Source organism: Bos indicus, chromosome 26, assembly GCF_029378745.1.
Source record: "Bos indicus isolate NIAB-ARS_2022 breed Sahiwal x Tharparkar chromosome 26, NIAB-ARS_B.indTharparkar_mat_pri_1.0, whole genome shotgun sequence".
Lineage (NCBI taxonomy): Eukaryota > Metazoa > Chordata > Mammalia > Artiodactyla > Bovidae > Bos > Bos indicus.
In genome coordinates this window covers 9,804,990-9,829,460 of record NC_091785.1, presented here as the reverse complement: position 1 = coordinate 9,829,460, position 24,471 = coordinate 9,804,990, and the positions used below count along the sequence as shown (strand labels likewise).

The following is a 24,471-nucleotide window of genomic DNA, read 5'->3' as shown; positions in this document are numbered from 1 at the left end:
CTAAGCCCATGCGCCACAACTACTGAGCCTGTGCTCTAGAGCCCAGGAGCCACAGCCCCTGAAGCCTGAATGCCCTGGGGCCCATGCTCCTCAATGAGAGAAGCCACCACAATGAGAAGCCCTCGCATCACAACTAAAGAGTAGCCCATATTCTCCTCAACTAGAGGAAAGTCCACATAGCAACGAAGATTAGGCACAGGCAAAAATAAATAAAATAAAAATTTTTTTAATTGTATAAAAGTAAGAGTGCTCAGACAGTGGCTCCTGGCATTGTGTATCCAGGTGTTTTCCTTCCCCAGGCAGCTGGGGACGGGTCAGAGGAGAAAATGAGTTTCAGATTTTTAAACCAAAGGAAAATTTGACAGAAAGTCTTCCAGCATTTTCTTTGCCTCTCAGATTCAGGACTACTCTGATTCCCACTGAGGAAGTTTTAAGTTATAGAATCAGAAGGATCTCAGGAGATAGTCAGGTGCCAAAAGGAAAGGGGAGGATGGTACCCACAGGAGAAAGATGTGCCACAATCGAAGCCTGGACACCCTTGATCACACATGTGGTGCTGAGGGGGACTTCTTGCCACAAGCCAGCAGGGCCAAGTGCATGTGGCTGAGTTTGGTCCTATCTCTCAGTTCATACTGTAAAACATCAGGGCTTTCTGGAATCCCTGTGGACTGACTCATTGTGGAGAGAGCTGAGTACTCCTTAAAGCACCCAAAACTTCTTTAAAAATATATTTCTTATTACCCTTGTAAAGAAAATGTGCTAATAGATCACAATTATCTTGGCTTCCTAAGCAGAGTACATTGAATACAACTCAACCTCTCTTTGACAATTCAAAGACATCACCATGAAAATGAAGTCGTGTCCAACTCTTAGCAACCCCGTGGACTGTAGCCCACCAGATCCTCCATCCATGGGATTTTCCAGGCAAGAATACTGGAGTGGGTTCCCATTTCCTTCTCCAGGGGTTCTTCCTGACCCTAGGATCAAACCTGGGCCTCCCGCATTTCAGGCAGACTCTTTACCTGAACATCCATTATTATCCCAGGTTGTATATAGCCATCTTCTTGGGATATTTTGAAGTGTAGTAGAAATGGGTTTCCACCAAGCTAAATAATTCCAGATTACTGTACTTTCTTGGTACTTCTCTGTGCTTCTTTAATATTATTTTTGCCTTGCCTCTTAGCACCATCTTTTCTTTTGCCTTTATCTGTCTCTTGTCCTCTCCAAACCGCTTTAACTTGCCTTTTCTCATCTACTAAGACAGCCAAGCTCTATAAAATAGGTTGTAAAGTAAGCACAAATAACACCTTTAAAGGGTAAATTTTATGATATGTGAATTATATCTCAATAAAGCTATTTTTAAAGTGAATTGCAGATTGTAAAATCTTACAAAAGGTGAGATATCACATCATGCTGTTTATACTGATAATAAACCATTTCACTCTTTTATTTAAACGTTAAAAAAAGTACAAATAGGCTCCAAGTGAGGGCTTAGAAGTTTTCCATAAGTAATATGTCTGAGTGTTAAGGTATGGTCCTTCACACATCTATTTTTGTTTACTTGACTTTGGGGCATAGTTCTTAATTCTGTAAGTAAAGCTTATTTTAGACAGATGTAGTATCTAGATTTTTTTTTATTATTACAGTCTCTCCTCTTTTCCCTTGTTCATTCATCTGGCATTTTTAATAGAATGGCCTACTATGTGGTGGTGCTGCTGCTGCTAAGTCGCTTCAGTCGTGTCCGACTCTGTGTGACCCCATAGACGGCAGCCCACCAGGCTCCCCCGTCCTGGCATTCTCCAGGCCAGAACACTGGAGTGGGTTGCCATTTCCTTCTCCAATGCATGAAAGTGAAAAGTGAAAGTGAAGTCGCTCAGTCGTGTCCGACCCTCAGAGACCGCATGGACTGCAGCCTTCCAGGCTCCTCCATCCATGGGATTTTCCAGGCAAGAGTACTGGAGTGGGGTGCCATTGCCTTCTCTGCTACTATGTGCTAGGCCCTAGAAATGAAGATAAATCTCTAAGTGACTCAGAGTTTCTTTGTGTGGACTTTAGGTGTAAATCTGTAGGAAGTATGAGTTTTGATCTCTTTGATTTGCAATCTCATAACATCTCCGTGACTCTCAAATCCATTCAGCCGCCAGGAAAGCATCATAACTACCCCCTGGGAGGCCAGCCCACTGCTGGAAATCTGGTCCTGAGTGGGTGTCCTAGATCGGAAGAAAATGCTAAGGAAGTGAACAAGAACTACTTTCTTTCTTGCTTTTGGAGATGAGAACTTTTAACACTCCCTTAACACATTCCACATATACAGAACAGTATTTCTGTTTGCTTGTTTTACAGTTTACATTATTTATGTATTTATTTTTAATTGAAGGATAATTGCTTTATAATATCGTGTTGATTTCTGCCATACATCCACATGAATCAGCCAAAGGTATATATACATCCCCTGCTCTTGACCCTCCTTCCCACCTCCCACCCATGCCACCCCTCCAGGTAGTCACAGGGCCCTGGGTTTGCGTCTGCATCATACAGTAAATTCTCACTACCTAGTGACATATGGTTATGTGTATGTTTCCATGCTTCTTTCTCAATTTGTCCCACCCTCTCCTTCCCCCACTGTGTTTACAACTCTGGAGAACTACTTTGAACTGTTGCCTTCTCTAGTATTTTTCCATGGAGCAGCACCTAGAACTCTGTTACTCAAAGTATCGTTCAGATCAGCAGCATCAGCGTTACCTGGTAGCGTGTAAGAAATACAGAATCTTAAACTCCACCCAAGACCTATTAAATTAGAATCAGCCCTTTGAAAAGATGCTCAAGTGACTCATATGCTCATTAAAGTTTGAAGAGCACTGAGCCAGGGAATACTGTACAGGAGCATGCCTGAAACTCCTGGCACTTTACCCTCTGAAGTAACCACATTTTTCGGAGCTCGAATGACAATGCCAAACGCGAGAGGCCGCCGCTCGACGCAGGGGCACATCCCATCAGCCAGAAGGCAGAGATGGTCCGGTTGATGCCGAGCAGATGTTCAGCATATTTCTTGAGCAGTCAGAGACCACTTCTGTTCTCTTCACCATGCCCGTCAGGTTCAATAACTCTTTTCCAGTGACTCATCTCTCCATACATATGTGTTGTAATTTTCTTTAAAGACCAGCTTGTCAGCAGCATTCAAAGCTGGGTGTTTTTCCTTTGTTGCAAAACTTCATGCATATTCCTGGAAACACCCCCCAGCTCAAATTCAACTCTAGTCTTCCTGACACCATTTCATTCATCCACTCATTCACTTGAAAAGCACTTACTGAGTAGACTAAGTGCCAGGCACTGCCAGCATCTTCTGAATTTTCCATTCAGGGACCACGATGTAAACCACTTTGGTTCCATATCTTACGTAAGACTGGGAATATATTTTTAAAGTGTGAGATATGACTTTGATCCTTAATTAACTAGTACTTGAACTGAGTGGAGAAGATTAATAATTTTGAAGCTTATGGAGAACAAACTTTCAAGAACACAAATGGATGCCGTGTCCTGTGCTGGAAATGGCACTGGGTGTGCCTCAGTCAGAAGACCTGGGACCGGGTTCTGGTTCCTCCATTAACCTACTTCAGAGTCTTCGGCAAGTTTTTCTGCCCCTCTTGTACTCAGTTTTCTCAATTACTAAAAAGGTGTTGAATCATCTGATCTAATAAGAATTCCCACTTGCATTCAATACCCAAATGCCCAAGGACGGACCCTAAACTACATATGTGAACTCTGATTGAATTCAAGGTAAGAAAGCCTGGGGTCAACAGGAGGCTATATGTTATCATGATTAAGAGCTCTGACTTTGAACATCCCTGGTGGTCCAGTGCTTAAGAATCCACCTGCTAATTCAGGGGACACAGGTTTGATCCCTGGCCCGGGAAGATTCTATATGCCTTGGTGGAGCTAAGCCCAGGTGCCACAGCTACTGAGCCCATGCCCTAGAGCCTGGGCTCCACAAAAGAGAAGCCATCACAATGAGAAGCCCATGCTCCACAACTGGGGAGTAACCCCAGCACAGCAACCAAGACAGACACAGACCCCAGCACAGACAAAATAATTACAAATTTTTTTTAAAGTTCTGGCTTTGATATCAGATAGATCTAGGATCAAATCCTTGATCTGGTATAAGCTTAATACCCTTGAGGCCCTTCACAAGTCGCTCAATCTCTTTGATCCTCAGTTTTCTCCTTTGTAAAGTGGGGGTAAAATAGTACCCACCTCATAGGATTATCATGAGAATTAAATGGATTAATTCATGGAAAGCCCTAGCACAGAGCCTGGTGTAAACGATGGGCTAATAGATGATAAGGGTCATGCTGATGGTCATGATAGTGGTATTTTGAGGTTGTTTTGAAGCAGTTGGGCTTTCCAGTAAGGATAAACGTCAACACTAAGTTGGAAGAACCAACAGGAAATATGGGATAAACTAGAAGGAAACTGACCAGCTGGCAGCATAGAAGCTAAAGGAAAGAACGATAAGAGGTAGGGAAGACGGGAATACTGGGTTAAGTCGATGGACCACTTTGTTGACCAGAATGGACAGGAGAGACTTGGTTTGATAGAAACAGCTGGATATGATGGGGCATTGCTTAAGTACAGTGACTCTGGCCTCTCTGTCTGGACAAGAAGTTGAGAGACTGAAGAAAAGGAGATCAGCTTTGTGCCTACTGGGTAGTCACTCCTGGGTTTAATGCTGAGAGCTGGACAATAGGGCAAAAATTCAGGAAGGAAAAGCCATCCTCCTCTGTAGCCCGCCAAGTGTCTCTTCAAAGAGTCTCCCCAAGAAATTCCTTTCCTTCTCCCCCACACACATGTTTAGCATTTCTTCCCACCCCAATTAACACTGGAGGAAACACAGGACCGTGCCCATGTGTGTGAAGGTATGCGAGAAGCTGAGCTCACATCCTGTCTGTGAGTTCTGAGTCAGAGAATCCCGTAAGAGGATATTGAGTGTTACTGAGCAAGCCATGTCACTTTCAGCCTGGCTATAGTCAGAGATCTAGCCGGATAAGAACAGGAACCAAGCCCTCCAGGCACGGCAGGGCCTTGGCAGCACCATGTGGTTGCTATTACTGAGTCTAAACAGTGAGCCGAGCGCTTGTAGAGGCTGCGTCCATCCTCCTCTCCTTCAGAGTCTTCACTCCAGGGCTGTCCAGGAAGAACAGAGACTGCGCATCCCAGCCATGGGAGGCAAATCCTGTTCCCTAGAAACACCCTAGAGGTGGAATTAGGAAATAACTTGGCCTAATTACAGACCAAATTGACCCGAACTTAGCTCCTGGGGCTATCACTGGTTGCCCCTTGGCATGCTTCACTTGGGTTTGGTGCATTCTAGGGTATAGGCTCTTCTCCACAGCTTCCTGGATGACAAACGCCACCCTATACTAGAAACAAAGAAACCACCATGGGATATACAGAGCTGTGCCTGGAAAAGTAGGACACCGAGGGAAGACAGTTAATACCACCACCCCCAACACAGGACCACACTTCACACAGCCACCACTGGAGTCAAGCTGGACTTCAACTTTCACAATCCTAATAATCTTCTGCCAGAAGGGAAAAAAAAAAGTGATGGGAGGTAAAAGCAAGTTCTGAAAGCAACACATGTGCCCTTATACTGAAGGCCATAACCAGGTGAAGAATTGAGGCAATTACTCAAGCAAAGAACGGAATGGTTTCTTTGAGGCCATTACAGGAAGAGCCTCCTCAATCTTTTTCTTAAGTCTTGTATTCAGCAAGCAATTACTGAGTGCTGACTGTATCAGCCTTAGTCCCAGAGGCTTTGATGAATTCCACAAAGCTCCCGATAATCTACACAGTAGATGCGGCATAGGGAGAAAGAGAAGACTTCCCCAAGGCAATGACATTTGCATGGGATCAGGAATGATGAGCAGAGTGTCCCGGCCAGAGGAGTAGTTCAGGTGGAGAAAACTGCAACTGAAAAGGCCTAACTGGAGATAGCCCATTGCTGGGGTAGGAGGGGAGGGAGGCGCTCGCCTGCAGCCCAGCAAATACAATGTTCCTAGCGAGCAGAGTTCCATCCTTCCAAATCTTAGCTCAGTCTCCCCTTCTCCCACCCTAATGTTCCTGAAGGTATCTTCCACTATCGAAAGTGACTGGTTATCCTTGAAGTGAGCATCTCTTTGTTATTAAATGGATTTCCCTCTCTGTTCTTTGCTGGTCCCACCCCTCCCTAGATCACAGCCCTAATACTAGCAGTAACAGCACTAAAACTTCAGCACTATCATCAGAGAAACTGAGATCTTACTTTCTAAATGGAAACTTAGGATGAGTGGTCCAATTCAGTAATACACAAAACGACGTGGCCAGAGCCTAAAGGTCCACGGCAATGCCAGAGGGGCTGCCTCAAGAAGCACGGTAAAGGCCGTGAGGACTTTCCCATGAGCAGCTCTATCCCTATCCCTCTTTTGAATTGTGCTTCTGTGTAAGAATCTCCAAAATGAGGAAGGGGCTGAGAAACTACGAAGGCATATAAGTTGAGTGCACATTACATGCTGACACTTGCTACGCTGGGAGGTGTGGTTCCCCAAGATCTTGCCCTCGAAACACACAAAAACAAAAAGGCAAACAGTGAATTTTTACAATCTCTAGGGAGGCAGCTACATAAAAACAAGAACACAGATCCTAAGTCAGGCTGTGTAAATGCTAACACGTGTGGCCCTGGACAAGGTACCTAACTCTCTGTGCCTCTGTTTTTTCACCTATAAAATAGGTGCAAATAATTGTACCTCCCTTGTTGGGCAGTAAATACGAACATAGTAAGCAAATATATCTTAGGCACTAGAATGCCTTAGAAAAGAGTGTGACATGTGTGAGCACTGTGTAATGTTTTAAGAACAATAATGACGAGAGTGCATTCATGAGCCAAATGCTAAAGGTGGGAGAGGCACTCAGAAGAAGGCATAATTGATTTTGTTGGAGGAGTCAGTTAAGACCTAAGGAAGGTGATTAATTGGTTCTAGATCTTGAAGTTTGCTGGGCAGAAGAGCAATGGAAGAGTTCTCTGGGTTTAGGAAACAACGCTGGCAAAGTTCTTACAAGTCTTGTGTTGTGATTTGAGATGGATTCCTAGTAAAAGTCTTAGAAAGTTGTTGACATTGAATGAGGCTTAGCAGAACATTTCATAAACGATCTTGCAGCAAAGAGTACAGAATTATCCGATATCAGGGCAGTGATAGGCTGGCAAATGTTTAACAGACTGGGAAGTGGGGGAGGCCTGATTTGTAGCATTTGCAAGTTTCTGCGATATAAATACTCCCAACATAGTTGATTTCAAGCTATCAGAGTTGTCAACAGACTCATAAAATTCCTGAAAATGTAACACTCAACTTTCAGAAGCCAGTACAAGCAGGCTCCAGCACATCACAGCATTAGAAGCATTGAGAAATCCAGGGCTGGAGCCCCGCTTACTCGGCGCCACTGGACAGTGGAAAGGACAGACGTGACCTTCCGCTCAGAGCACAGCAGCAAGCAAAGTCTTCTGAGACGGCCAAGCCCTCCTACTCATTAAATTTCCTGACTACTGAATCTGGCACGAGTTTTATTTGCCAGAAACAGAATCCACCCAGGCTCATTTAATTAGGAGGAGGATATTTTGAATTTTATTTTATGAAAAGCAGTTTAGGCATCCAATAGCAATGCCCAAGACCAGCATGAGAAAACCCAAGATCTCAAAGGCAGAAAGTCCCCACTCAGTCCCCATCGCAGGGCCCTTCCACCAGCACCAAAGCCTCTCACACATCAGGAATTGAAGCGCCCTAGGGAGCTGTCACTTCTGCTGCTGCATCCACGGAATGCCAGACACCAGTGCCAAAAGGAAAGAGCCACACTCACACAAGCCCATTTGTTCCCATGATCCCTGTTCTCCGAATGAATGACTCTACTGGGAGCTTGGGATCTACAGGATTTGGGTCCCACCCTGCCTCCTAGCAGCCGTCGAGTCTGGGTGTGAACTCTGAGGCTCCTGGGGTAATAAGACTCATAGCAGGAGCATTTCCCCCAATCGGAATGACTGCACAAAATTTGGCAGGCAAAAATTTCCACGAACTCCACTGAGATTACTTTCAGCTCCTTTTCTGCCTTGTACATAAAGGTTAGCCCTGAGCCCAGGCGATCTTCAACTTGTTTCTACAAAGGCAAAGGTCACTTGATACGGAAGGACTATTAGATATTACGACTGCATTCTTGCCTTTCAGACAATAGCAAATTAGGTGTATCCCACTGTTTCTGCATAATCACACACACACAATATTACAAAGTCTAGAGCCATGCTTTGGAATCAGACAGATCTGGTTCCCTAGCCTTTCTAGGACTCAGTTTTGTCATCTCTAGAATGGATACAACATAATAATACCACACCTCGTTGGTTGTGGTGAGGATTCAATGAAATCTGCTACGTTAAGGAACCTGTTATCACAGTGGAGCTGAAAACCTTGTAAAACCTTTTGTAAAGGGCATCACGGTCTAGTGGAAAGGGTATGAACATTGGTGTCAAACAGATCAAGTAAAGGATATGACTTGAGTTCCCATTTTCTTGTCTGTAAAATAAAAGTAATAGTAACTTCTGTCTTATAGAGCTGTTGTGAAGATTACAAATAATGTGCCATGTCTAGCACAAGACTTGGCTTATAATAACTGCTCAATTAATGACAATCATTGTCATTATTACTATTATTTATGTCATTATACAGCACAGCCTAAGTGAGAACATCAGCTATTCCCAACTTGATTGGCTTCTCAGAAACTAGTGGTAATTTGATTAAGAACTTAAGAAGTGGCAGAGTTTTATATATATATATATATTTAATCGTCATTTGTATCATGCATTCCTGTTTATAAAGCATATTCATTATTTCATCTGCATATAAGGCTTGCCAGTCTTATGAGGCCAGCCGAACATCCCTACGAGATCAGTAGTATTATATTGCTTTGTCCTCATCATCAGAAGAGTCTGCCTCAGAGAAATTAAGTCACTTGTCTAAGTTACACAGTGAATCAGTGATAAAGCCACGGCCAAATGGAGGTTTTCTGGGTTTCTGTGAAGTGCTCTCTCCACCACTTCATGCTAGAAACAAACTTTATTCATCTATTTCTCCACTTAACCAACAAACTTTTATTTATGACCTTTTATGTATCAGTCACTATGCTAAATAGGTTCTGCTGATGCAAAGATGAATAAAAGAAAGCACTTGGCTTCTAACACAATTTAAGAAAACATTCCCCCCCACACAGCCAGGGAATTTACAAGAAAATACTTTTAGCAATTATATGACTCTCAATGTTTTTAAAAATTGTATTTGCAAATAAGATGATCAAATTTTCAATGGTACAACTACTCTCACTTGAGCCACAGCATATAAAATTAATATAATAACATTAAAAAGGAATATTAAAATAATTAGTGAATTTTTTTCAAAGAATTACTTTTCAGCTGCTAAAAGTTGTTTCATTTTTTTAAAAATTAACTTTATTGCTAATGAGACCAGCTAATTTGCCAAAAGGAATCTAAATATGATGCCGGTACATACTGTTTACAACACACAGATTCAAAAAAAAAAACCACTCTTGGCTTTTTTTGGGTCCAGATCTCAGACAGCTTTCCCTCCAGCTTTGCTTTGAACCCAGCCACTGTGAGAATGTGAGAAGAGGATATAAAGCACTGTGGGTTCCAGAATGTTCTGTCCTTGGAAGATCTCCATTCAGAGTTTTTGGCAAAATGTCCCATTAATTCCCCTTTGACTAAGGCACTTTGGGGTCAGATGAACTTGGGGTCTTTGGGGATTACAGAAAAGGGACTGGGTGCAGAGTTCACGCCAAGGCTACATGTTTCTGAAACTTGGGATGAGGCCAGGCTCAGCTACAGGGATTTAGAAGGGAGTTAGCTTAAGGAAGATTTTCCCTGATAAAAGAATTTTGAAGTTAATATTGTTGTTCTTTTTTTTTTAACCAGTAATAATAGTGCCTGCCACTGAATGAGGAACAAGTATGTGTGAGCACTTTATATATACTATTTCTTTTTAACTTTTATTTATTATTTTTTATTGAAGTATAGCTGATCTATACTATTATGGTAGTTTCAGATATACAGCAAAGAGATTCACATAGATATAGATATCCTTTTATATTCTTTTCCATCATGAGTTATTACAAGATGTTGAACACAGTTGCCTGTGCCACACAGCAAATCCTTGTTGTCTATACATACACGCTTTCTAATCCTTATAAACAATAATGTTGCAAGGGATTATAATTTCTGTTTTACAGACGATAGAACTGAGGCTCGGGAGGTAGGCAGTTTTTCCAAAGTCACATAATAAGAGGCAGAAGATGACATTTAATGGCAAGATCCACTTACTCCAGTTTTCTCTGTGTCTCTGCTACTTTATCTGACATCGTCTCCACAAAATAGCAAGTCTAGTTTTAAATATGTATGGCTATACAGGAAATTTCAATTGCTGGTCTAAACATATTTACTAATTATCACCTACACACCCAGCTCTATATGAGGCACTCAGGAATTGAGAAGAATTCCTGTTTTGGCATATTTCTTGACTAAGGAAAAATTTTCCTCTGTATCCTGTTCCCTTATTTTCCTATGCTCTGTTTTTCTAGCCACTAGACATAATACAGAAAATTAGAAGCTTCTTTCTATGGCTTGGGAGAGGTAAATGAAAGATTTTGTTTAGTCAAAATCATAATATCAATGGCCCATTTGAATCTCATGGATCTCAAACAACATAATTTGTGTCAAAGTAACAATTTTTAAGAAGTATCTCGTCCAGAAACTTAAACCACTGCATTTGCATTATTTTTAAAGAATTACCAAACCTTCCCCTACTTTATTTAACATTGCACAGTTTGCTGTTAAACTTCCTAAGAAGAATACCCTGAGACATTTTGCCAGAATTGACAGTAGATTCATAGCATCATGAGCAGGGCAGTTGAATTGTGCTGTTCAGTGACCCTCAGGCACAGAGTAATGGGTAGAGGGGACAATATGGGAGTGGGGGCAAGGAATGGTATTTTGAAAAAGCACATTCAATATTTAATACAATGTTCTATTTAGAAAATGAAATATATTACTTTCATAATACAAACTTTGAAAATAAAGCTTGCCAATAACTTCTTTGCTAATGGGGTATGGGCATGAAAAAGTTAGCCTGAGAAGTGTTGCTCCATATATAGAGGAACTCTTCAGCTTACCCTTCAGTCTTTTTTTTTTTTTGCAAGGAATGCTTTTCATTTATTGTGTTTTCACTTAACATAATGTGTGCCTGGTACCCTATAAATAAATGAATTCATTAGTATCAGGCATAATGCTTGTTAGTTCTTTCTTAAATGTGTGTGAATTAAAAAATTTTTTTTTAATTTTTAGTTTTATTTTTTAACACTAAAAAACATTTTGTATTGGGGTATATAGCCAATTAACAATGTTGTGATAGTTTCACGTGAACAGTGAAGTTACACTTCAGTCTTAATTCCATAGCCAAATTCTCAAATCCATTGCAAAGGCTTGTTCCATTTGTTAAACTCTAAGTTGTCATTTTAGTGACTCAGTTGTAGATGCTTGTTTGCCTTTGTCGGTTTCATTTTATCTTCCGCACTTAAGGAGAAATAACCAAAGCTCTCTTCTCCCTAAATGGCCTGAGAGGAAGAAAATATGGATAAACTATGTTCTAATGGATTATTGAAGATTCCTACACATCCACCTGAATTCCACCCAACTTCAAAGCAAAAGCATAGGGTATACCCACTTCATAAAGAAACAACATCTGGTAAATCAGCTTCTGATTTCATGTAATTGAAAATAGGTCCTGGCCACCAATGACACTGGGCCAGTGTGCATTGTTTTTCTCCCTGCCACTTTCTGCCTCCATCACTTGGAAGAGTTTCACTTGGCCAACTCACCATTTTCTAAAGATTCTTATTCACCAGCTTTGTTAAGAGTAGAACCTCAGGGGACTTTTAAGATGTTTTCATAGTCTACAACTAGTTTGTTAGATCAGATCAGATCAGATCAGTCACTCAGTCGTGTCCGACTCTTTGCAACCCCATGAATCGCAGCATGCCAGGCCTCCCTGTCCATCACCAACTCCCGGAGTTCACTCAGACTCACATCCATCAAGTCAGTGATGCCATCCAGCCATCTCATCCTCTCTCGTCCCCTTCTCCTCTTGCCCCCAATCCCTCCCAGCATCAGAGTCTTTTCCAATGAGTCAATTCTTCACATGAGGTGGCCAAAGTACTGGAGTTTCAGCTTTAGCATCAGTCCTTCCAAAGAAATCCCAGGGCTGATCTCCTTCAGAATGGACTAGTTGGATCTCCTTGCAGTCCAAGGGACTCTCAAGAGTCTTCTCCAACACCACAGTTCAAAAGCATCAATTCTTCGGTGCTCACCCTCCTTCACAGTCCAACTTTCACATCCATACATGACCACAGGAAAAACCATAGCCTTGACTAGACGAACCTTTGTTGGCAAAGTAATGTCTCTGCTTTTGAATATGCTATCTAGGTTGGTCATAACTTTCCTTCCAAGGAGTAAGCGTCTTACCATACTAAAAGGAAGGAAGGAGGGGAAGGAAAGAAGGAAAAGAAGAAGAGGCAAAGGGAGGAAGAGAGGGAGAGAGGACAAGGACCACATAGTTGGCAAAGGGTGTAAATCCAGCTTTCTGATTGCAAAGTGCAATGAATTGGATCCGCAGCAGCAAAAGGATATGAAGTGACCAAAAGCTAAGATATAGCAAAGTAACTGAAGAGCATTAGACTCGGGCCCTGTATTGAGGAGCAGAAAACATTTGACATTGTCACCAGTATTGATTTATTCAATAGGCAATTTCAATAAGTCATAGTATTTTTGATTCCCTTTAGCAGTTTCTTATTAATGTTTTAATATTAACAAGGGGCGCTGTTTAGGGCCATTAATGTGGAAAGGGTGGGAGTATAATTGTAACAAAGAGGTATAGACCACTCGAGATCGAAATAGGAAGCAGGAAGCAATTCCAAATCCCAGAAGGAAAATGACTCTTGGAAGAGATGGATGGCCCACTGATGCCTGTGTAATTTTAAGCATGGCACTTTTTAAAATTTTATTTACTTATTTTTATTTTTGATTGTGTTGGGTCTTCATTGCTGTGCCCAGGCTTTCTCTAGTTGCAGCAAGTGGGGGCTCCTCTCTAGTTGCCGTATGCAGGCTTCTCATTGCAGGCTCTTGTTGCAGAGCATGGGCTCTAGAATTCGAGCTCAGTAATTGTGGTGCATGTCCCAGCCACCCCACAGCATATGGGATCCTCCCAGATGAGGGATCAAACCCGCGTGCCCAAAATTGGCGGGTGGATTCCCAACCACTGAACCACCAGGGACGTCCCAACCATGGTTGTTTTATGTGTTTTATGATCACCTAAGACTTGATTTAACTCTCTTAAATTAACTCTCTACCCAAGACTGACAGGTCATGGTGGAGAGGTCTGACAAAACATGGTCCACTGGAGAAGGGAATGGCAATCCACTTCAGTATTCTTGGCTTGACAACCCCATGAACAGTATGAAAAGGCAAAAAGACAGGACACTAAAAGAGGAACTCCCCAGGTCAGTAGGTGCCCAATATGCTACTGGAGATCAGTGGAGAAGTAACTCCAGAAAGAATGAAGAGATGGAGCCAAAGCAAAAACAACATGCAGTTGTGGATATGACTGGTGATGGAAGTAAAGTCCAATACTGTAAAGAACAGTATTGCATAGGAACCTGGAATGTCAAGCCCCTGAATTAAGGCAAATTGGAAGTGGTCAAACAGGAGATGACAAGAGCGAACATTGACATTTTAGGAATCAGTGAACAATAATGGAATGGAATGGGTGAATTTAGCTCAGATGACCATTACATCTACTACTGTGGGTAAGAATCCCTTAGAAGAAATGGAGTAGCCCTCATAGTCAACAAAAGAGTCCAAAATGCAGTACTTGGATGCAATCTCAAAAAAGACAGAATGATCTCTGTTCATTTCCAAGGTAAACCATTCAATATCACGGTAATCCAAGTCTATGCCCTGACCAGTAATGCGGCAGAAGCTGAAGTTGAATGGTTCTGTGAAGATCTACAAGACCTTCTAGAACTAACACCCAAAAAAGATGTCCTTTTCACTAAGGGACTGTAATGCAAAAGTAGGAAGCCAAGAGATACCTGGAGTAACAGGCAAATTTGGCCTTGGAGTACAAGACGAAGCAGGTCAAAGGCTAACAGAGTTTTGCCAAGAGAATGCACTGGCCATAGCAAACATCCTCTTCTAACAGTGCAAGAGAAGACTCTACACATGGACATCACCAGACGATCAATACCAAAATCAGATTGATTACATTCTTTGCACCCAAAGATTGAAAAGCTCTATACAGGCAGCAAAAACAAGACTGGAAGCTGACAATGGCTCAGATCATGAGCTCCTTATTGCCGAATTCAGACTTAAATTGAAAAAAAAATAGGAAAAATTACTAGACAATTCAGGTATGACCTAAATCAAATCCCTTACGATTATACAGTGGGAGTGACAAATAGATTCAAGAGATTAGGTCTAATGGACAGAGTGCCTGAAGAACTATGGACAGAGATTCATGACATTGTACAGGAGGGAGGGGTCAAGACCATCCCCAAGAAAAAGAAATGCAAAAAGGCAAAATGGTTGTCTGAGGAGGCCTTACAGATAGCTGAGAAAAGAAGAGAAGCTAAAGGCAAAGGAGAAAAGAAAAGAGAAAAGGAAAGATATACCCATTTGAGCACAGAGTTCCAGAGAATAGCAAGTAGACATAAGAAAGCCTTCCTCAGTGATCAATGCAAAGAAATAGAGGAAAACAATAGAATGGGAAAGACTAGAGATCTCTTCAAGAAAATAGAGATACCGAGGGAATATTTCATACAAAGATGGGCACAATTAAGGACAGAAATTATATGGACCTAACAGAAGTAGAAGATATTAAGAAGAGGTGGCAAGAATACACAAAAGAAGTATACAAAAAAGATCTTCATGACCCAGATAATCAAGATAGTGTGATCACTCACCTAGAGCCAGACTTCCTGGAATGTGAAGTCAAGTGGGCCTTAGAAAGCATCACCACAAACAAACTAGTGGAGGTGATGGAATTCCAGTGGAGCTATTTCAAATCCTGAAAGATGATGCTGTGAAAGTACTGCACTCAGTATGCCAGCAAATTTGGAAAACTCAGCAATGGCCACAAGACTAGAAAAGGTCAATTTTCATCCCAATCCCAAAGAAAGGCAATGCCAAAGAATGCTCAAACTACCACACAATTGCCCTCATCTCATACACTAACAAAGTAATGCTCAAAATTCTCCAAGCCAGGCCTCAACAATATGTGAACTGTGAACATTCAGATATTCAAGCTGGATTTAGAAAAGGCAGAGGAACCAGAGATCAAATTGCCAACATCTGTGGGATCCTCAAAAAAGCAAGAGAGTTCCAGAAAAACATCTACTTCTGCTTCATTAACTATGCCAAAACCTTTGACTGTGTGGATCACAACAAACTCTGGAAAATTCTGAAAGAGATGGGAATAACAGACCACCTGACCTGCCTCCTGAGAAATCTGTATGCAGGTCAAGAAGCAGCAGTTAGAACTGTACATGGAACAATAGACTGGTTCCAAATAGGAAAAGGAGTACGTCAAGGCTGTATACTGTCACCCTGCTTATTTAACTTATATGCAGAGTACATCACGTGAAAAGCCAGGCTGGAATCAAGATTACCAGGAGAAATATCAATAACCTCAGATATGCAGATGACACCTCCCTTATGGGAGAATTTGAAGAAGGACTAAAGAGCCTCTTGATGAAAATGAAAGAGGTGAGTGAAAAATTTGGCTTAAAACTCAGCATTCAGAGAACTAAGATCATGGCATCTGGTCCCATCACTTCATGGGAAATAGATGGGAAAACAATGGAAACAGTGACAGACTTTATTTTGGGGGGCTTCAAAATCACTGCAGATGGTGACCACAGCCATGAAAGTAAAAGACACTTGATCCTTGGAAGAAAAATTATGACCACCTAGACAGCATATTAAAAAGCAAAGACATTACTTTGTCAACAAAAGTCTGTCTATTCAAAGATATGGTTTTTCCAGTATTCATGTATGGATGTGAGAGTTGGACTATAAAGAAAGCTGAGCACCAAAGAATTGATGCTTTTGAACTGTGGTGTTGGAGAAGACTCTTGAGAGTCCCTTGACAGTAAGGAGATCCAACCAGTCCATCCTAAAGGAAATCAGTCCTGAATATTCATTGGAAGGACTGATGCTGAGGCTGAAACTCCAATACTTTGGCCACCTGATGTGAAGAACTGACTCATTGGAAAAGACCCTAATGCTGGGAAAGATTGAAGGCAGGAGAAGGGGACGACGGAGGATGAGATGGTAGAATGGCATCACCAACTTGATGGACATGAGTTTGAGTAACAGTGAGTGGATGGACATGAGTTTGAGTAAGCTCCAGGAGTCGCTAATGGACAGGGAAACCTGGCGTGTGACAGTCCATCAGCTTGCAAAGAGTTGGATGTGACGGAGCAACTGAACTGACTGAAGACTTAATTTGAATAAATGTTTCCACTGCTGAAAAGAAATAAAGTTCAAAAATACTAGATGAACATCATTACAAAAGAACAATCTTCTTCTTGAGAATAATTTTTAAAACTGGATAGAATACTACAATAAAACATTCCATTAAAAGTATTAAAGAACAAACAAAAACAGTACAGAATTCTTGGGACAACATCTACGATAAGGCAGAACCCAAAAAGATAAGCTCAACATTCAAAGCTGCTTAATCCTAAGGGCATTTGCCAAATTTAAAGTAAAAGCTATAGATCCATACTGGAGTTGTGGATTTGCGGGTAAGATCACTAAAAGTCAAAGTGCAGAGCTCTCCTTGTATAGTCTGTGAGGGTGTATGTCCATGTAGCCATTATGGAAATAGTATGGGGAGTGGTTCTCAAAAAATAAAAACAGAACTGCCATTTGATCCAGTAATTTCTGTAAATACATCCAAAATAAGCGAAATCACTATCTCAATGAGATACTTGCAATCCCATGTTCACTGCAGCATTATTCTCAATAGCCACAATTTGGAAACAATTTATGATATTACTATGAACATAGAAAACTTAAAAGAAACTGCATTTAAATCATAAGAATAGTAGGATATGAAATCCACACACAAAAAAAATTGTAGTTTATACTCCACCAATAAAAACTAGAAAATAAAGTGATTTAAGGACACCCTGTATGACAACATCAAAAACTAAGCACAATTAAGCATCAATTTCCTAAGAATAAATCTAGAAAAAGTCTGTGACTACTATGGGAAAAACTAGAAATCTTTACTGAGAGTCATTAAAGAAAAGAGCTATGGTCCATGTTCTTAAACGGGAAAACTTATTGCAAAAATGTCAGTTCCCACATTGTTTTCAAAGTCATTGTGATTCCAATCAAAAGTTCAACAAGCTATTCTTGTCCTTTTTGACTAGCTTGTTCTGAAGTTTATATGGAAATGCAAAGGAAAAAGAAGAGGAAAAACTAGTCAGAACTTTTAGAGGAAGTTTACAACTTTAGAACTTTTAGAACTAGTTGGAACTTTTTAGAGGAAAAACTCTCCAAACTAGTTTTTCTTAGGGAAGAAAAACAAGGTGAGAGAATTAACTCTACCAGTTCCCAAGCCTTATTTTACAGACTGTGTAGTAACTATAAAAACTAGTAACTAAGAGAGTGTAATATTGGTCCAAGGATACATAAATAAAACTACAAAACAGTAGAATTAAGGAACAGACACATGCATATATAGATCTGATGTGTGAAAGGTGGTACTGCAGACTAGTGGGAAAAGGGTGGTCTTTTAACAAGTTGTAATGGAACAACAATTGGGTATTTGCGGAAAAAACTGCCAATGGACCCCTAACTCACGCCATATGTAAAAAATCAACTCCCAGAGGATTATAGAGCTAAATGTGAAAGACAAAACTATAAGCTTTCAGAAGAAAATAAAAGAGATCTTTGTGACCTTGGGGTAGAGAACAATTTCTTGAACAATATGTGAAAAGCAATACCCATAATGAGTATTAAATGAATAATTACATACATATATACAAAGGGGGTGTGTATATATATATATATATATATATATATATTTCATATATATACACACATGCTTAGAACAGTATTTGGTACCTCATAAGCACTCAGTAAAATTAGCTGTCTTAATAATAATTTGCATTATTGTTATTATTAGGCTGGGATTCTTTTCTCCTATGATATCAGAATCAAAAATGAAGCCTCAAAAAAGTGTATCAGAAATTACTCAGTGATTACCAGTTAATTCAACATTTTGTGAGCTTCTGATGACTGTGAATATCCAGGCTAAGTCAGAGGCCCCTGACCCCTAATACCCATTTTCTAAAAAGGTAGGTTTTCACTTTGTCCACAATGGAACCATTGAAACTGCAACATTTCAAAGGCAGACAGGCAAACCAAGGATAAAGTTGCAAGCAACTTTCCCTACCACAGTTTGTCATATTCTAATATAAAAATGCTTTGGGAAGCAACCTAATAAAGAACAATTTAAATTTTGCAAATGGACAAAGTTTCCAGTATGCTTGAGGTCTCATTTATAATGACCATGGATGGAGATACAGCCACAACGTGGCTTATACACCTGCCTTCAAAATATACTCATTGGCATGTCAGACTAGGTGAATGCCAACATCCCTCCTAATCCTAGAATGTCAGAATTCCATTGCCAATAACACATTTTAAACGCAGTAAGTGAATCTGAAAATAATCAACAAAGATCCAATTAGAGTGTTTACTCAAAACTTTGTAGGGCCTACTCCAGCAATCCAGTGGTTAAGACTTCGCCCTCCAATGCAGAGGATATGAATTCAATCCCTGGTTGGGGAGGTAAGACCCCACATGCCTTGCAGTCAAGAAACCAAGACATAAAACAGAAGCAATATTGTAACAAATTCAATAAAGACTTTTAAAATGGTCCACATTAAAAAAAGAATGGTCCACATTAAAAAAAAAACTTCATAGTGAGTGTCAACACTGGAACTCTCTATTCCACAAGCCACTTACTTTGCCTTGATTGGAGGGCTTTCCTCTGATTAATTTTCTTCCAACACTGACTTGGACTCACTTTCCTGAGGGGGTTTGATTCTTAATTTTCAATTTGCTCTAATGAGCTTCTCTGAGCCTGCCTCTCCAAACTAGTTGAACCAAATCTGTGCCTCCTCCTTCTATAGATATTACATTGCAGTTCAGTTTTTCAGAATCTCCAGCTTTTTCAGATTGCAATTACCAGCTACCCTGGACGTTCTCCATTTCAATTCCAGCCTCCATTTAAAGAAAAAGAAAGAAGAAAAAAAAAGGATGATATTTAATCCTTCCAATTAACATTTTGCGAGAGCAATCACTTCACGTCTTCAGTCTGGGTAGGGTTGGGGAATACGAAGGGACCACATGACATCATACAGTGGCTAAAAGGAAACACTGGGAGTCATGTCACTAGGGGCAGTTCCTGCAAAACCAGAATGTCTAGTCACTTTGACCTACAGCAAAAAGTATCAAATAACTAGGACAAGTGCTCATGCAAACAGCTGATCTAGTCATTAAGACCTAACACAGGCTCTGGGTTCTCTGGAGCCACATTAAAATCAACCAATTAAAGAAGTGATCTGGGACAAGAGAGAAATTCCCTCTTTTAGTGCTTATTTTTCTTTTTTCTCAAAAGGACCTGGGAACATGGTGATGGAAGGGACAGCACTCTGACCAATGTGAGGAATTCCCAACTTAGAAAAATCAGCGGAATCTTTTCTCCCTAAGTAAGGTGTAACCAGGCTTCCCTGGTGGCTCAGATGGTAAAGAATCTGCCCACAATACGGGAGACCTTGGTTCGATCCCTGGGTTGGGAAGATCCGTTGGACAAAGGAATGACTCCAGTATTCTTGCCTGGAGAATTCCATAGACAGAGGAGCCTGGTGGGCTACAGTCCACAGGGTCACAAAGAGTCAGACATGACTGAGCGACTAACACGTCACAATCTTCAGGTGAAACCACTTTATCTCTTGAGCCACTCCTGCAGGAAGACAGACTCATGACAACCTCATGGGAGAGGGCCTCCTTCCTGCCAGTGTGTGGCTGGTTTGCATAAAGACTATGATAGCATTTTAATGGGCAAAATAAAACCCCTGGTCAACAACCAGACTCCTCCTAGTCTTCTATCAGAACAGTTGTGCCAAACAGCTGTCAGCAACTAAGGGCTTACCCAACTGGTCTGCTAAGACCACCAGGTAGAACAAGATGGTGATTAAGAAAAATAATAGAATTGCTATTATTTTTGCTACTGTAACTCAGTGGCAATTCCTTTACTGAGCACTGTATTAGCTACTTTAATAGTCCCAGTAACCTTAGAAAGAGCTTCGATGAGTATCCCCATCTTTCAAATAAAGAAACTGAGGCTTCAAGATATTACAAAATTAGCCAAGGTCACAGAACTAGAATATTGCTATGTCTGATCAACAATACATCCACTACACATCCCTCCTATGCAGCATCTCTGCCCAGGCTTTATTTTTTTACCTTCCTTCCTTCTGAATGACTGCATCAAGATGCCCTTGTTTATAAGGCGTAAGAGTCAAGATCTAAGAACATATCCTCTCTTTATTTGAATAAAATCATGTTATTTTCAAAAATTAACATGTGATCTCTTTGGACCCCCCACTACACCTTACTGAGCAGGTAAGGCAGGCTTTTTGTCTGTTTTTAAACTCCCTTTGAAAGTCCATTCGGTGACTAAGCATTCCCAATGATTAAATTTTTATAAGTTTCTTGCAAAACAGCAACTGTCAAGATAGAGTAAGTTGACAATTTTACCCATTAGCAGAAGGATAACAGAACTGCCATTTGTTTGGAGCAGTGTCTGAATGTGGCCTGGGAGAGGAAAATGCATTATAAAACCACAGGGATGAGAGCCAGCACCACTCCAAGTAGCTCAGAGACTCTCGGGCACAGGGAATGTTTCTGGGTGTTTTCTCTGCCTTGTCTCTTCAGGCTTTTGAAAGCTAGGACCAAGTACAGTAAGTACTTCAGGAAGAGAGAGCCATTTGGGAAACAGACATTTTTCCTAAATCCCTTCTCTCCTAATTTTTACCCCAATTTCTAAGTAACGACATAAAATGCAGTCTCTGTAGGCACTCAGAGAAGTGACCAAATCCCTGCTCCTCTACTCATTAGCTGTAGGACCTATAGAAAGTTACTTTACCAATCTAAGCCTCAGTAATTTCATCTGAAAAAATGGGGATATGGGTTGAGAAAATTAAATAAGATAAGATATAGTAAATGCCTGGCATAATTCTTGATAATTATGAAGCACTGAAAGACATACAGAAAACTAAGATCATGGCATCCAGTCCCATCATTTCATGGCAAATAGATGGGGAAATGGTGGAAACAGTGGCTGACTTTATTTTTCTGGGCTCCAAAATCACTGCAGATGGTGATTGCAGCCATGAAATTAAAAGACGCTTACTCCTTGGAAGGAAAGTTATGACCAACCTAGACAGCATATTAAAAAGCAGGGATATTACTTTGTCAACAAAGGTCCATCTAGTCAAGGCTATGGTTTTTCCAGTAGTCATATATGGATGTGAGAGTTGGACTGTAAAGAAAGCTGAGTGCAGAATTGGTGCTTTTGAACTGTGGTGTTGGAGAAGACTCTTGAGAGTCCCTTGGACTGCAAGGAGATCCAACCAGTCCATCCTAAAGGAGATCAGTCCTGGGTGTTCATTGGAAGGACTGATGTTGAAGCTGAAGCTCCAATACTTTGGCCACCTCATGAGAAGAGCTGACTCATTGGAAAAGACCCTGATGCTGGGAAAGATTGAGGTCAGGAGGAGAAGGGGACGACAGAGGATAAGATGGTTGGACGTCATCACCAACTCAATGGACATAGGTTTGGGTGGACTCTGGGAGTTGGTGATGGACAGGGAGGCCTGGCGTGCTGCAGTCCATGGGGTCACAAAGAGTCTGACACGACTGAGAGACTGAAATGAACTGAAGGACATAATTCTCATTTCTATCACTAGTAAACTTTAATATTTTATATAAATTTGTGAATAAGGCATAACTGATACAAACTGTAATACACCACCTTTCCATCAAAGCTGGCATTTTGGTAGCCATATCGCTATAAAAGCTACCACTTACCACCTCTCAACTCTCCACCATGCCAGGTGATAGGAGAGATGTTTTAGACTATGCTTTAATCCTCTCCCATCATGCAATTCACCACTCAGTCCTTTTGGTTTGATCTCAGTGATATGGACCGAATCCATCTTCTCTCCCTTTCCATGCCTCCATCATGTCTTGTCCAGGAGTTGGCTGTAGTCTCCCAGGTGACTTTGCTAACTCTGGTATTATACAGTCCATTCCGTATTCTAAGCCAGAGTAACCCTCTAAAACACAAATCATGTTACTTCCTGCTAAGAGTCTTTAGTGATCCCATATAATATGCAGGATAAAGTGGAAACTCTTTAGCATGTATAGGAAGCTCCATATGATACAAACTCTGGTGAAACTCTTCTGATTTGTTTGTTTGTTTTCCCCTCAAAAACCTTCTTTTCAAAATGTGTAGAATTCCCTAAACACATGTTAAAAGCACATATATATAAGTCCTCCTTTAAAACTCAAAAAACTTTTTTTTTTCCTTTTTCCTTTTTTTTTTTTGGCCTGGCAGCTTGCAGGATCCTTAGTTCCAGGGATTGAGTTGTGAGAGCACACAGTCCTAACCACTGAACCGCCAGGGAATTTCCTCATAAGAACTCTTTTTTTTTTTTTTTTTTAAGAACTCTTTGAAGCTTATTATTTTTATAAATTCTTACTAGTCCCTCTTATAAGGAACCAGGACAAAAGAAAAGGAAAAAAAAAAAAAAAAACAGAAGAAGAAACTGGGTCCCTGGTCAGAATTCTGCACTCTGCCTTCACTGCCAGGGTCCTGGATTCAATCCCTGGTCAGGGAACAAAGATCCTCACAAGCCAAAAAAACAAAGTAGGAACCAGGGGAACTAGGTCAGGTAGCTAACTTGCCCAGGTCACACAGCTTGTTGCATAGTCGAGATCTGAACCAGGCTACAGGATCTGTGCTCTCACACCATCCGTCTTCCTTGAGTGCTCTCTACCAGCAGCATTTGACTAACACCTCACATTCACACCTCAACTCAAGAAACACCTCTTATGTGACCCTTTTTCTGGATCCCAACTCAGAACAGACCACTCCTGATATTGTGACTCTTCTGTGGCTTGTATAGTTGTCCATCCTAGTATCTGCCATTCCCTAGTGTGCTGTTGTATTGATATTTACATGCCCCTATCCCTTCCTAGAGTCCCTTGGACTGCAAGGAGATCCAACCAGTCCATTCTGAAGGAGATCAGCCCTGGGATTTCTTTGGAAGGAATGATGCTAAAGCTGAAACTCCAGTACTTTGGCCACCTCATGTGAAGAGTTGACTCATTGGAAAAGACTCTGATGCTGGGAGGGATTGGGGGCAAGAGGAGAAGGGGACGCCAGAGGATGAGATGGCTGGATGGCATCACTGACTCGATGGACGTGAGTCTGAGTGAACTCCGAGAGTTGGTGATGGACAGGGAGGCCTGGCGTGCTGCGATTCATGGGGTCGCAAAGAGTCGGACACGACTGAGTGACTGAACTGAACTGATCCCTTCCTAGACTATAAATCCTTAAGAATGGGAAGAGTGTTTACTATTCTTTGCACCCTAAATGTTTAGCACAGTGTCAAGCACATAATAGGTGTTTAATAAATGTTTGGAGGATAAGTGGTTAAAAGAATGGATTGATGGAATGAATGAAAGTCAAACAATGGTCATTATAAAAAGGGCGCTATGTATAAGGTCCTTGTTTCTGTATTTTAAGAAAAATATAAAACTAGAAAAGGTCCAACCAATCAATATACTAGGTTTGGAGGCTGAGGGAGGGAGAATAGGATTGGTAAGGACTCGGTCTGTATGCCCTGGAGGACATGGATATGGTGAGCAAGCACAGAGTAACAGAATGCTAAAACTCCAAGAGGCAAACTTAAAAATCTCACTAGTACAATAAAATTGAGCACCATTTCCACAGAGAATGAGTGTATGAATCCACAAGCTGATTCAAGCTGAAAATGCAAATAGGTTCTCTAAAGGCTGAAAAGAATTCACTGATGATTGACCCTAACCCCTTTTATATTTCCATTTCATTTGACTGATAGTTAATAAACACCTACTCAGAGGCATGAGATGAAGGACAAACATGACAAATTCAGCTTCTAGAACACAACTGTACAAAATCTATGGGACACAGCAAAATCAGTTTT

At 41.0% G+C, this 24,471-nt stretch overlaps 1 long non-coding RNA gene across 1 annotated transcript in view; it reads right to left on the bottom strand.

The window, feature by feature from the left end:
• The window catches only part of LOC139179932 (uncharacterized), a 61,401-nt gene extending 41,866 nt beyond the window's left edge, over positions 1 to 19,535 (bottom strand). The window contains exon 1 of the long non-coding RNA XR_011564229.1: positions 19,181 to 19,535. This is a non-coding gene — a long non-coding RNA (uncharacterized lncRNA). The remainder of the gene's footprint in view (positions 1 to 19,180) is intronic.
• Positions 19,536 to 24,471: the final 4,936 nt, after the last annotated feature.